The 14,227-nt window shown below is 48.3% G+C and overlaps 1 pseudogene; it reads left to right on the top strand.

Moving 5' to 3' along the window:
- LOC137628502 (endoglucanase E-4-like) overlaps nt 1-14,227 on the top strand; it is a 37,354-nt pseudogene that overhangs the window by 13,260 nt on the left and 9,867 nt on the right.

The following is a 14,227-nucleotide window of genomic DNA, read 5'->3' as shown; positions in this document are numbered from 1 at the left end:
TAATAAAGCTAATTTCCTAAAAATATCCTCCGAGTTTATTAACAGTGTAATACAGTGTTTATACTCTTAGTAAATATTGTGTACAGACCACACACTTTGAAATGTTACCTTTTACCCTTTCTTTAGGGAAAAATACAATATTATAATTATATAGGTCAAGAAAAGATCAAATTATAGGTAAGACATAGGTAAGGAAACGAATCTAACTGTGATTTGTCTACAATTTTAACATGAAAAATTAATAGTTTGTCCTTTTCATATGATTATTATATTGGAGTAGGGTTGATGCTATCTATCTGGCAGCAGCTTAGATCTAAAATACTTTTGGTTTAACGGGATACCTCATCTGGATGGCAGTAGGGAGAATGAAGAATTCTTGTATGAAATTAAGGAAAAGCTGCTCTTGGAGGAAATGTGGTGCAAATGTAAATCAAATATGACAAATTCATAGATAATTTGTATTTTTCCTAACTATACAAACCTTAACTATTTACATGGGGTAATTACTTCGGCTTAGCTGAATGACGAGCCATAAAAGTTTTAACGAGGGTTTCCTACCCCGCCGCTAGTTAGCGGGGGTTAGGGAGGGGTAGCTAGCTACCCCTCCCCCCTCACACACACCGGTGAATACTTCATTTTACTTAGAGGTAGGACTTATCTTGGGGGACAGGGCTGGCGGGCACATAAGTGTAAATAGCTAAGGTTTGTATAGTTAGGAAAAATACAAATTATCTACGAATTTGTCATTTGTTCCGTAACTGAAATACAAACCACGCTATTTACATGGGGTGACTTAACCTTTAGGAAGGGTGGTAAGTACCCTGCCATACTGGCTTTGGCTTGCCCGGGGACCCCGAACCCGAGTTTGAAAGAACTCGTGGGTTGAGGGGGGCCCTGCTCCTCGCAGGCAGTTGTGAGACTGCTGCGGCCTACGTAAGCTGTGTGTGAAGGTGAGCAGTGACTCGTCCTAGGAAGTTGACCTGGAGTTCTTCAGATGGAAATCTAGGCTAGGACTCTCCCAATACCACCTCGTCAGGGTATGGGGACATGACAGTATTACAACTTAATACTAGGAACACATGGGAGCATGGTTTACCTGCAGAGGTTCGAGGTCAGCTGTGCAAAGGACCCAGGATGCTGTTTTTCTCCAAGGGAGGAGAGGATGAAGAAAAGAAAAGGCCCAGACAGATCTTTTCATTCACACAGACTAAAACCGGGTAACAATGCCCTCAACCTTCTGCTACTTGTTCAATAAGGAGCCTGAGGTTAGACCAGCTGTTGTGCAGCCACCACAGGGCCGATAGAGAACGTATCGAGCCTCCTGTGTGTCACGTCTTCCAGGTAGTGGGCCGTGAAGGTGGTCTGACGCTTCCACACCCCAGCTTGCAGGACCTGCATCACCGAAAAGTTCTTCTTGAAGGCCAGGGACGTAGCCATGCCCCTGACGTCATGCGCCCTAGGGCGGCATGACGGAGGAGGGTCAGGATTCAAGGCCAGATGAATTACCTTGCGAATCCAGGCCGAGATGGTATTCCTGGTGACCCTCCTCTTCATTTCCCCGGTGCTCACAAACAAAGCTCGCACCTGGGGGCGGACTGCAGCTGTTCTTTAAAGATACAACCTCAGACTCCTGACTGGGCACAGTAGATGGTCTGGGTCATCTGTTACAGAACGGAGACTCGAAACCTGGAAGGAGTCGAACCTTGGGTCCGGCACTCCCGGGTTCTGATGCTTGGCAACAAACTCAGGGACGAACCTGAACGTTACCTCCCCCCATCTCCTTGAATGGGCGACGTCGTAGGAGAGACCATGAAGTTCACTGACTCGCTTGGCCGAGGCCAAAGCTAGCAGGAACACCGTCTTCCAGGTAAGGTGGCGATCAGAGGCCTGGCGTAATGGTTCGTAGGGAGGTCTCTTAAGAGACCTGAAAACTCGAACCACGTTCCAAGGAGGTTTCACTTCCGACTGAGGGCAGGTAAGTTCGTAACTCCGTATGAGAAGAGACAGTTCCAGCGAGGAGGAAATGTCCATTCCTTTGAGCGTGAAGGCAAGACTTAAGGCTGAGCGATAGCCTTTCACTGCCGAGACTGAAAGGCGAATTTCTTCCCGCAGATAAAGGAGGAACTCCGCTATTGCTGGTAAAGTGGCATCAAGGGGAGAGATACCCCTTCCACGGCACCAACCACAGAAAACTCGCCACTTGGCCGGGTAGACTCCTGCGGATGACTTGCGCAGGTGGCCAGACCTCCTGTTCGCAACTTGTTAGGAAAATCCTCTCTCTGTGAGGAGATGCTGGATAGTCTCGAGGCGTGAAGCCGAAGTGAAGCTACGTCTTTGTGGTAGATGTTGGAGTGTGGTTGTTTGAGTAGCTCGCGACGTGGAGGGAGCTCCCTCGGGATCTCCGTGAGGAGCTGCAGAAGGTCCGGGAACCACTCTGCATGATGCCATAGCGGAGCTATCAAGGTCATTGAGAGATTGACCGATGTTCTGGTCTTGTTGAGTACCCTCCTCATCAGACAGAACATGGGAAAGGCGTACACATCGACGTTGTCCCACCGTTGTTGGAAGGCATCCTGCCGGAGAGCCTTGGGGTCCGGAACTGGGGAGCAGTACAGCGGGAGCTTGGTGTTCAGTGCCGTAGCGAACAGATCCACCGTCGGGGAACCCCACAAAGTCCGGATTTTGTTGGCTATCTGAGGATCCCAAGACCACTCGGTACTCACTATCTGCGTCGCTCTGCTCAGACTGTCAGCGAGCACATTCCTTTTGCCTGGAATGAAGCGAGCCGCTAGTGAAATCGAGTGGACTTCGGACCATCTCAGGATCTCTACTGCAAGATGGGATAGCTGTTCCTAAAAGGTACCTCCCTGCTTGTTGATATAAGCCACGACCGTGGTGCTGTCGCTCATCACCACCACAGAGTGGCCCGCCAGGACTTGGTGGAACTTCTGAAGTGCCAGGTATACGGCCTTCATTTCTAGCAGGTTTATATTAAGGTACTTTGCTGATTCTGACCACAGGTCTGAGGTCCTGTGGCTCAGAACGTGGGCCCCCCACCCTTTGTTTGATGCGTCCGAAAACAGCATCAAATCCGGGGAAGGGACGAGAAGATCCACTCCCTTTCGTAGGTTCTCATCTGCCACCCACCAACTGAGGTCCGCCTGTTCTGCAGATCCCATCGGGATCAGGGTGTACTGGGAGTCGTGTCCTTGACTCTACCGAGACTTGTTGCCACTGGAGGGATCTCATTCTGAGGTGACTGTTGGGAATGAGACGGGTCAGGGAGGAGAGGTGGCCGAAGAGACGAAGCCACGATTGGGCTGGGAGTTCTTCTCGATTGAGGAAAGGTTTCGCAACCTTCCTCAGCCTTGCTATCCTTTCGTCTGATGGGAAGGCTTTGTGGAGATTGGTGTCTATGACCATGCCTAGATATAACAGTTTCTGAGAGGGCTGCAGGGAGGACTTCTCGAGATTTACCACGATCCCTAGATCTTGGCAAACTTCGAGTAGTCTGTCTCGGTGGTGAAGAAGGGTTGCCTCCGAGTCCGCTAGGATCAGCCAGTCGTCCAGATAACAAAGGAGACAGATGCCGATCCTGTGGGCCCATGAAGAGATGAAGGTAAATACTTTGGTGAACACCTGAAGAGCTGTGGAGACCGAAACACAGCACCTTGAACTGGTAGATCTTGTTGTCTAGGCAAAATCTTAGGTACTTCCTTGAAGACGGATGGATTGGGATCTGGAAGTACGCGTCCTTCAGGTCCAGTGTGCACATGAAGTCTCGTGGTCTCACTGCAAGTCTGACCGTGTCTGCCGTCTCCATGCTGAACGGAGTCTGCTTGACAAACCCGTTCAGGGTCGAGAGGTCGATGACTGGTCTCCAGCCTCCAGATGCCTTTCTCACAAGAAAGAGTCGACTGTAGAAGCCTGGGGACCCGTCTACAACCTCTTGGAGAGCGTCCTTGTCCAACATGGTCTGGACTTTGGCCCGGAGGGCCTGCCCTTTCGCCGATCCCATGGCAAAAGAGCTCAACAACACTGGGTTCGCTGTCAGGGGAGGTAGAGAGGCTGTGAACGGGACGCGATAACCTAGAGAGATCACGGAGATTGTCCAGGAATCTGCCCCGAGTTGCTGCCACCTTGTCGTGCAACTCTGTAGGCATCCCCCCACTGGTGGACATGCAGGGGGATTGCCAACCCTAGCGCTTCCAGCCTCGGCTGGTACTTCTAGGGTTTTTGCCTCCCATGGAGGACTTTTTGACCCTTCTGCTCTTGGCAGGAAAGGGCTTAGACACCTTGGGCTTCGCTGCGGTGGTCGTCTTCTTTGTGTCCTTAGCCGGACGGGGCTGCTGGACTGCTGGAGGTTTGTAGGGCCTCGATGTCAGGGCCCTGTGGATGAGGGAATCCTGATTGGATTTCCTCCCCCTCTCGGCAGTGAGCTCCACGTCCTTAGGCTCAAACAGGCTTTTACCGAGAACGGAAGAGTGTCTGAGCCTGCTAGCCTCCGCACTGGGTACCTTATGATGGAACCTTTCGGCCACAGCGTCCCGACGGTTGAGGATTGTATTGGCCCACAAGCTCGAGATTTGGTGGGCCAGAAACTCAATGGTCCGTGTGCCCGAGAGAAGAAAGGTTTCCAGCGCCGTCCTGGTGCTTTCTTTGGAGAGGTCCTCGGACCGCACCAGGATGCCCAGAGACCCCAGCCAGATGTTGAGCCACGAAGTCGCCTGCATGGCACACTTGGTGACCTTCTCCTGGCTCAGGATCTCAGTGGCTGAGGACACGTGCCGGTTGGAGTCTCTCTCGAGAGGGACTCCCCCTATGAGTTCTTCCACGGAGTGGTGTAAGGGAAGACTCAGAACAGACTCCTCAGGTCTCGAAGTACCTCCTCTGATGGACTCGAGGAGGAGGGAGGAGCTTATTACCGGCACTCGATCTGCTGGAGGAGGCAAGCTCAGAGAGCTGGCCCTCGACCTTGTCCCTGGCACTCTTCATCCCTTGAGACCAGGGCAAAGCTGCACTGGCCCTAGAGGGTTTCTGAGTGCCGTAGACACGGTCCAGGACCGTGTCCTTCCCTTCATGAGGTGGGACCTCAGGGTCTGGGATCCCATTAAGGTTCCTCATGAGGGTCAGAACTTGCCAGAACGCGTGTTCTGACTCCTGGTGCTCTCCTCCCGAAGGACTTGCAGCGAAGTCTCCCGTTCCAAGTGGCTCTTCCTGGGGGGACAAATGGACATCCTCGACGGCTCTAGACGGTTCCTGCCTGATCCTCGCTGACGATTTGGGGATCGTCTTAGAGTCCTTAGGCTCCCTCCTGGGCGGGATATAGGACTCGAGAAGCAAAGGGGGCAGGTCCTTCTCCACCTCTGGACGAGAAGACCTCTCGGGAAGAGGAGGAGCCTCCCCCATTGGTGCGATGGGGGAGTGTTCCGGCTCATCCGACTCTCCTCAGGAGGGGTAATCCTCCTCCGCAGGGGAGGGCGAGAAGGTCTGAGGGGGAGAAGGAGCCTTGCGCAAGGATCTCTGCGGAGACAGAATAGGCCTCGGAGGAGGTTCCACGGGAGAGACTCCTCTCTTCCTCTTCAGGGGGGAGGAAGCTGCCGCTGGTTCGTGGCCCGAATCAGAGAGGGCGGGCTTAATAGCCTGCACAAGGGCTCTGACTAGGGTGCCGAACCTGGGCTGCTGTCTGACAGTCGCGCTGTCGGACACCCCCTCTGGAGGGAAGGGGATCGAGGGATCCCTAAGAGGAGTCGACAAACGAGGGTTCGCCTGCAGGGCTGAAAAAGAAGAGACCCTAGACCTGTCCGGGGAGTGCCCCTCCTCTGGCGAGCGCGCTGGTCTGCGCTTGCGGGGAGGGGAACGCGACGAAGAGGAGTCTGCCTGGCGGCGCTCGCGCTGGGGCTCGTAAACCGAGCCCTGGTCAGGTTCGCACATGAATGGCTGGCGCGATACTGGAAACTCCCGCGCGCGCACCTGCGTGGGCGGGGGCGGGAGCGAGGGCACGCAGGCGGGGATTCAGGAGCGATGGCGCGCTGGCGATAGCGCGGGCGCATGAGTGCGCAGCAGCTGGAGCGGGAACGTGGTCGCGAGAGTGCGTAGGCGATGGCATGGGCGTGTGACGAGCAGGAGCTGGAGCAGGAGGCGGCCGAACGAGCGGGCGCACAGCGACCTGGTGCGGCCCCGAAGGGCGCGAGATAATGGGGCGCCTGAGCGCGTGTCCGGAAGAACTGGCTGAGGGCGCGTTAGCGCTGGAGCAGGGTCGTGAGCGACCTGGAGGCAAGATGGATGGCGCTGGTCGGATAAGACCAGCATACTCGCCTGTGGGCGCGTTGGTCGCGCCGGCGATCGTGGGCGCGCGTGGCGCGCATCAGGATGCGGTCGCACTGGAGTGCGTTGTTGCGGCGGCTGCGCAGGGCGCGCCGTTGGATAAGAGCGCTCTGGTGTTCGCTAAAGGGCAACCTTAGTTGTCCTGAATACGGGAACGGGGCGTGTAGCAGGAACAGGGCACGTTACTGGAGCGTCGTGCGCGGTTGCATCAGATGCAAGCTCGCGCGGTCTAGAGGGAGAGCCCAGAGGTGGCTGTGAGCGCCCGTGCGCTAACTTGAGAGCCTCTTGGGCGACGCGCTGTGCGCTGGAGCGGGAACCGCGCGTGGGCGCGTGTTGCACGTTTCCCCAGACGGGCGCGACGAGTCCATAGGAACCTATGGGCGCCTGTGCGCCAGCTTAGGTCCCTCCTGGACCGCGCGCGACAGAGCAGGAACTGGGGGGCACCGAGGCGCTGGAGGGCGCGTGAGCGCAGGTGGCCGCTGGGGCGCCGTGTCAGGAACTGGGCGCGTATGCGCAGGTGAGTGCTGGCGCGCTATCTCAGGAACTGCAGATGGGCGCGATGGCGCAGGTGGCCTCTAGGGCACCGGTGGGCGCGCATGCACAGGCGAGCGCTGTAGCGCCGTATCAGGAACTGGTCGCGTATGCGTAGGTGGGCACTTGCGCGCTACCTCAGGAACTGCTGGAGGGCGCCTTGGCGCCGAAGGGCATGGGCGCGTAACAGGAACGGAGGCGCGAACGCCAGAGGGTGAGCGCTGAGGCGCTAAGTCAGGAACAGCAACAACATCGGCAGGCGAGCGCTCAGGCGGTACCTGGCGCTTGAGGGCAAGAGGCGCAGTTTTGCGCTCAAGCCCCTTCAGCCCCGAAGACTGCGCAGTGGCAGTATCAGGTGGCGCGTCACGCGCATCAGGAACTTTAGAAGTAAATGGTCTGGGCGACAGGTCACAATGTCCCGAAGGACGACCATCCTCCGAAGGGGATCGCGAACGATCCCTGGAGAGGTCTAGGTGGGTAGCTGGCAGGACAGGAGAACGGCGAGTTGTCTCCTCCGCAGAGGAATGTGGTGACGACGAGCCGAAGAGGCGCCTCTGAACCCCTTTGAAGGGGGAAGGAAGGCCTCTACGGCGAAGGGGAGGACGAGCCTTCTGCCTTATACGCCCACGAGGGGCCGTGGGATCAGCAGGCTGACCATCGATGGGCCTCCGAAGAGGAGTCTCTGTTAGTGAACTCCCCCGAGAGGGAGAATCACCGGCAGGAGAGACGGTGGGACTAAGCTCCTCCCTCGAAGGATGTTCGGAGGAGGAGTCTAAGCCTTCAGCTACCTCAGCCGCAGGAACAGGCGTTTGGCTAGACCCACGGAATGTTTCCGTCACAACAACGTTAACCACAGACAGAGGATCTATCTCTGCTGAAGTTGGCGATTGTTTGACGGCCGCACCTAGTTTGATCATGTCAAACAGAGCTTCCTTTGAGGGCGAACCCTGCAGCCCCAAGGAAGCCCAAAGCTGAAAAAGATCATTATTAGACACAAGTTCCTCCTCCGGGGGAGGAGGGGCAGCTGCCTCGCTATGGGAGGCAACTACCTCTCCCTCACCCCGGGATCGGTTAACAGCACTGCGGTCTACGCTACCACTCGCCGGCCTCTCGGGAGAGGCCGCTCGAGTGGGAGCTTCGGAGGAGGAAAGGGTGGCGGAAGAAGAAGTCTTGGGATTTTCTCTCTTCCGAGAAACCTCCGAAGGAGAAAGATCCCTTTTAGCCTTCTTCTTATGTCGCCGGGCAAACCTCTCCCACTGGGAGGTAAACCACTCCCTACACTCAATACACACGTTAGACCTATCACACCGTTGGCTCCTACACTGAGGGCATAAGGAGTGAGGATCCGTGTCCAAGGCCAACATAAAGGTACCACAAGGGCGGCCAGAAAGTCCAGGGCACGTACGCATGATGAAAAATAGAGGCTAACTTCACACACACACTGAAAAGAGGAAGCAAACAAAATTATGGCAGTCAAAAACGAGGAGAGCGCAGACACGTCTGACGTCTCTCCGAGCCAAAAGTAAAGTGAAGTATTCACCGGTGTGTGTGAGGGGGGAGGGGTAGCTAGCTACTCCTCTCTACCCCCCCGCTAACTAGCGGCGGGGTAGGAAACCCTCGTTAAAACTTTTATGGCTCGTCATTCAGCTACGCCGAAGTAATTACCCCATGTAAATAGCGTGGTTTGTATTTCAGTTACGGAACAAATACTTTTTGTGATATTGAACTACTCTGGTCTTGTACAGGCAGCATTTAAGTAGGATTGTAATGTTTACAAATACCTTCCTCCTGTAGGTGACATAAAGGGGGTTTTAATTAAAAGACAAGTGGATGTAATCCCTATGTAAGAGTGGGGAGATCCTACTTTAGGGTACCAGAAATTGCAAATGATGTTCATCTATGGTTTTACAGTGTGAGACATTTTGATACGTGAGGCATACTGCAGAGATTGTTATCTCTGAGACATAGGGGCTTCATTTAATAAAATGAAAGGTGATAGACTATGCATAAAAATAGGCAAAATCCCATGAGTTTTATAGGAGTTAAAAAAACCAATGAAGGAATTATAATCGGTTGTATGAGATCTATAAATGTGTAATGAGAGCTTTTCAACCCTGATCAGTACAAGTTAGTATATCTGAGATTCAGTTATATGAAAGGCAATACAGTACAATATGACCTCTAAATGTGGTCGAGATGCATTCTAAGAACAAGTTAGCTTATGTATGCATCATGAATTTCTACATCTCTTCCTGCATGAAACTTTAGAAGTAAATATTTTGCCTTATTGCACACAGATTCTTTTCTCTGAAATTCCACTAGTTGAATATTTTTATCTTTGGTTTTTAAATTATAATTACAGTACAGTATTATATTTCTTTTGAACAACTATAGTTTGAACATTGTATTGTTACCTGAGTTTACCAAAACTGGAAATAATTTTTGAAAGTATTGTAGATACAATGCAATTACCAAAAGTGATAAACTAGACAAGTACGTCCTTGTTTTTACACAGCTCGTGTCCAGATATGTTCCAGACTTGTGACTACACCGCATTGGATAATCCAGGCCCAAATCCTCAGGTTCTTTATGGAGCCCTGGTTGGAGGACCAGACCAGGTAAAGACTTGAAACACTTCTTACACACCTTCAGAATTAGTGTACAGTACATTTGTAGTTTTTTAACATTATTCTTAAAAATATTTCTAAAGAATAAAAGTTTCTTTGGAAATACACAATTTACAGAAACATTCTCATTATATATATTATCTACTTATTCAAATGGAAATTCTGTAATAAACTTTAGATATCCTTTCATATATAAAAAGAAGCTCAGTAGCAATGCTTAAAAGGTAAAAAACAATAACCTTTTTCTTTACAAAAGTTTTGTCAAAACTCGAATGCTTTTGAAGTAGGCAAATTACATACATACATATACCAAGGCACTTCCCCCAATTTTGGGGGGTAGCCGACATCAACAAATGAAACAAAAACAAAAAAGGGGACCTCTACTCTCTACGTTCCTCCCAGCCTAACAAGGGACTCAACCGAGTTCAGCTGGTACTGCTAGGGTGCCACAGCCCACCCTCCCCGGTTATCCACCACAGATGAAGCTTCATAATGCTGAATCCCCTACTGCTCCTACCTCAGCGGTCATCTAAGGCATCGGAGGAAGCAGCAGGGCCTACCGGAACTGCGTCACAATCGCTCGCCATTCATTCCAATTTCTAGCACACTCTCTTGCCTCTCTCACATCTATCCTCCTATCACCCAGAGCTTTCTTCACTCCATCCATCCACCCAAACCTTGGCCTTCCTCTTGTACTTCTCCCATCAACTCTTGCATTCATCACCTTCTTTAGCAAACAGCCATTTTCCATTCTCTCAACATGGCCAAACCACCTCTACACATTCATATCCACTCTAGCTGCCAACTCATTTCTTACACCCGTTCTCACTCTCACCACTTCGTTCCTAACCCTATCTACTCGAGATACACCAGCCATACTCCTTACACACTTCATCTCAAACACATTCAATTTCTGTCTCTCCATCACTTTCATTCCCCACAACTCCAATCCATACATGACAGTTGGTACAATCACTTTCTCATATAGAACTCTCTTTATATTCATGCCCAACCCTCTATTTACTACTACTCCCTTAACTGCCCCCAACACTTTGCAACCTTCATTCACTCTCTGACGTACATCTGCTTCCACTCCACCATTTGCTGCAACAACAGACCTTAAGTACTTAAACTGATCCACCTCCTCAAGTAACTCTCCATTCAACATGACATTCAACCTTGCATCACCTTCCCTTCTCGTACATCTCATAACCTTACTCTTACCCACATTAACTCTCAACTTCCTTCTCTCACACACTCTTCCAAATTCTGTCACTAATCGTCCAAGCTTCTCTTCTGTGTCTGCAACCAGTACAGTATCATCCGCAAACAACAACTGATTTACCTCCCATTCATGGTCATTCTCATCTACCAGTTTTAATCCTCGTCCAAGCACTCGAGCATTCACCTCTCTCACCACTCCATCAACATACAAGTTAAACAACCACGGCGACATCACACATCCCTGTCTCAGCCCCACTCTTACCGGAAACCAATCACTCACTTCATTTCCTATCCTAACACATGCTTTACTACCTTTGTAGAAACTTTTCACTGCTTGCAACAACCTTCCACCAACTCCATATAACCTCATCACATTCCACATTGCTTCCCTATCAATTCTATCATATGCTTTCTCCAGATCCATAAACGCAACATACACCTCCTTACCTTTTGCTAAATATTTCTCGCATATCTGCCTTACTGTAAAAATCTGATTCATACAACCCCTACCTCTTCTAAAACCACCCTGTATTTCTAAGATTGCATTCTCTGTTTTATCTTTGATCCTATCAATCATTACTCTACCATACACTTTTCGAACTACGCTTAACAAACTAATACCTCTTGAGTTACAACACTCATGCACATCTCCCTTACCCTTATATAGTGGTACAATACATGCACAAACCCAATCTACTGGTACCATTGACAACACAAAACACATATTAAACAATCTCACCAACCATTCGAGTACAGTCACACCCCCTTCCTTCAACATCTCAGCTCTCACACCATCCATACCAGACGCTTTTCCTACTCTCGTTTCATCTAGTGCTCTCCTCACTTCATCTATTGTAATCTCTCTCTCATTCTCATCTCCCATCACTGGCACCTCAACACCTGCAACAGCAATTATATCTGCCTCCCTACTATCCTCAACATTCAGTAAACTTTCAAAATATTCCGCCCATCTTTTCCTTGCCTCCTCTCCTTTTAACAACCTTCCATTTCCATCTTTCACTGTCTCTTCAATTCTTGAGCCAGCCTTCCTTACTCTCTTCACTTCTTTCCAAAACTTCTTCTTATTCTCTTCCTATAAATGACCCAATCCCTGACCCCACCTCAGGTCAGTTGCCCTCTTTGCCTCACGTACCTTGCGCTTTACTTCCACATTTTTCTCTCTATATTTTTCATACTTCTCTATACTATTACTCTGCAGCCATTCTTCAAAAGCCCTCTTTTTCTCTTTCCCTTTTACCTTCACTCCTTCATTCCACCATTCACTGCCCTTCCTCATGCTGCCTCCAACAACCTTCTTGCCACACACATCACTTACAATCCCAATAAAATTTTCTTTTACTAACTTCCACTCCTCCTCTAAATTGCCAGTTTCTCTTACTTTCACTTTGTCATATGTCATTTTCAACCTTTCCTGATATTTACTTTTTACCCCCGGTTTTATTAGCTCTTCAACCCTCACTAGCTCCCTTTTACATCCACCTACTCTATTCCCCCACTCTTTTGCTACAACTAATTTTCCTTCAACCAAAAAATGATCAGACATAGCGTTAGCCATACCCCTAAACACGTGCACGTCTTTCAATCTTCCAAACATTCTTTTAGTTATCAACACATAATCCATTAATGCCCTTTCTACTACTCTTCCATTTGCCACTCTTACCCATGTATACTTATTTTAATCTTTCTTTTTGAAAAAGCTATTACTTATCACCATCTCTTGTTCAACACACATATCTACCAGTCTCTCACCACTCTCATTTTCACCTGGTACGCCATAGTTCCCAATGATACCTTCTATCTCTCCAGCGCCCACTCTAGCATTTAAGTCACCCATGACAACTACATAATTCCTTCCACCCAGTCCTTCTACACACCTAGTTAATTCATTCCAGAACTCATTCCGCTCTTCTTCACTTTTCTCACTACCTGGCCCATACGCACTGACAAACGCCCAACATTCCCTACCCAACCTAACCCTTACCCACATTAACCTAGATGATATCTCCTTCCATTCCACTACTTTACCTGTCATCCATTCACTCAGCAATAAAGCCACACCCTCTCTCGCTCTTCCCCTTTCAATACCAGACACTCTACCAGACATTTCACCAAACCTCACTTCACCCTTTCCTTTTATCTTCGTCTCACACAAGGCCAATACATCCATCCTTCTATTCCTAAACATAATTCCAATTTCACATCTTTTACTCTCTATCGTACTACATCCACGCACATTCAAACACCCGTATACATAATATATTTATAACCAAGTACTGTATAATATAACTGAAAAATGAATTAAGTCTCTTCAATATAGCCCTATACATCTAGCTTTTCTTCATAGTACTGTACCATATATCAGAAATTTTACCAGTCAAATTCAACTTGAAACACTATATCATAAAACTTCCTTTTCAATTATTCAATAAAAATACAGTATGGTATTTCATTCTCTGTACTGGATGTTGTAAGAACTTTTTATAAATATACTGTATTTAGAATTGTATGTCAACTACTGTGTAATCCCAAGGTAGAACCATTAAGGGGACCGGCTGGCTAATGCCATTTTTTAAGGATAGGACTTTGACATTCATACCACTTAATAAGGTGACTTAGGACATCTCCAAACTGCACAGGATTTTTACCTCTGACTTTAGGTTTTGTGATGACGGGCCTATTTATCCTGAAAATTAGTGCTTTTCAAATTCTATCTCCTACCTTCATACTTGATATTAAAACCTGGGATTACTACCCTATATAGACCTGATGTAAACCTCCAATCAAATAATTTTTTTTTTCTAAGTCATTTTTGCTAGATATGAATTTTTTCATTAAGGTAGAAAAATAAGATTAAAATATAAAACAAAAATTGGAAAAAAGGGCTCAATTAGATTGTTTTATAATGTCATTTCCAGTTACAGTGAACCCTCGCTACTTCGCGGTTCGACCATCGCGGATTCACCACTTCGCGGATTTTTTCCATAACCCATATATATACAGTAATATATATATATATATATATATATATATATATATATATATATATATATATATATATATGTATGCATGTATTTATGTATATATGTAGGTATGTATATGTGTATACATATAAATATATATATATATATACACACACACATATATATATATATATATATATATATATATATATATATATATATATATATATATATATATATATATATATATCTAAAGTAGGAAGATGTGATGTAGTTCTAAGGGAAAAGTATGGGAAATATGTCTGGGTAATAAGCAAAGCTCTACCTCCAGTTTGTTTCTACATTATGATCAGAGATAAATGTAAACAAAACATTGGTTGCCATTTTTTATCATGCTTTTTAGCATGTTTAGGAAATGCATGATATAAAATCACCTTTAATATTTGTGCCTGTTTTAGTTTAGGGTACTGTAGTACATGCATTAAGTGTTCTGTACATTAAAGGGTAGTTTGTTAACAGTACTACGTACAAGGGAAG

The sequence above is a fragment of the Palaemon carinicauda genome, chromosome 36 (assembly GCF_036898095.1).
Source record: "Palaemon carinicauda isolate YSFRI2023 chromosome 36, ASM3689809v2, whole genome shotgun sequence".
Lineage (NCBI taxonomy): Eukaryota > Metazoa > Arthropoda > Malacostraca > Decapoda > Palaemonidae > Palaemon > Palaemon carinicauda.
The sequence above is the reverse complement of the archived record's forward strand: the minus strand, read 5'-3'. Positions and strand labels throughout refer to the sequence as shown.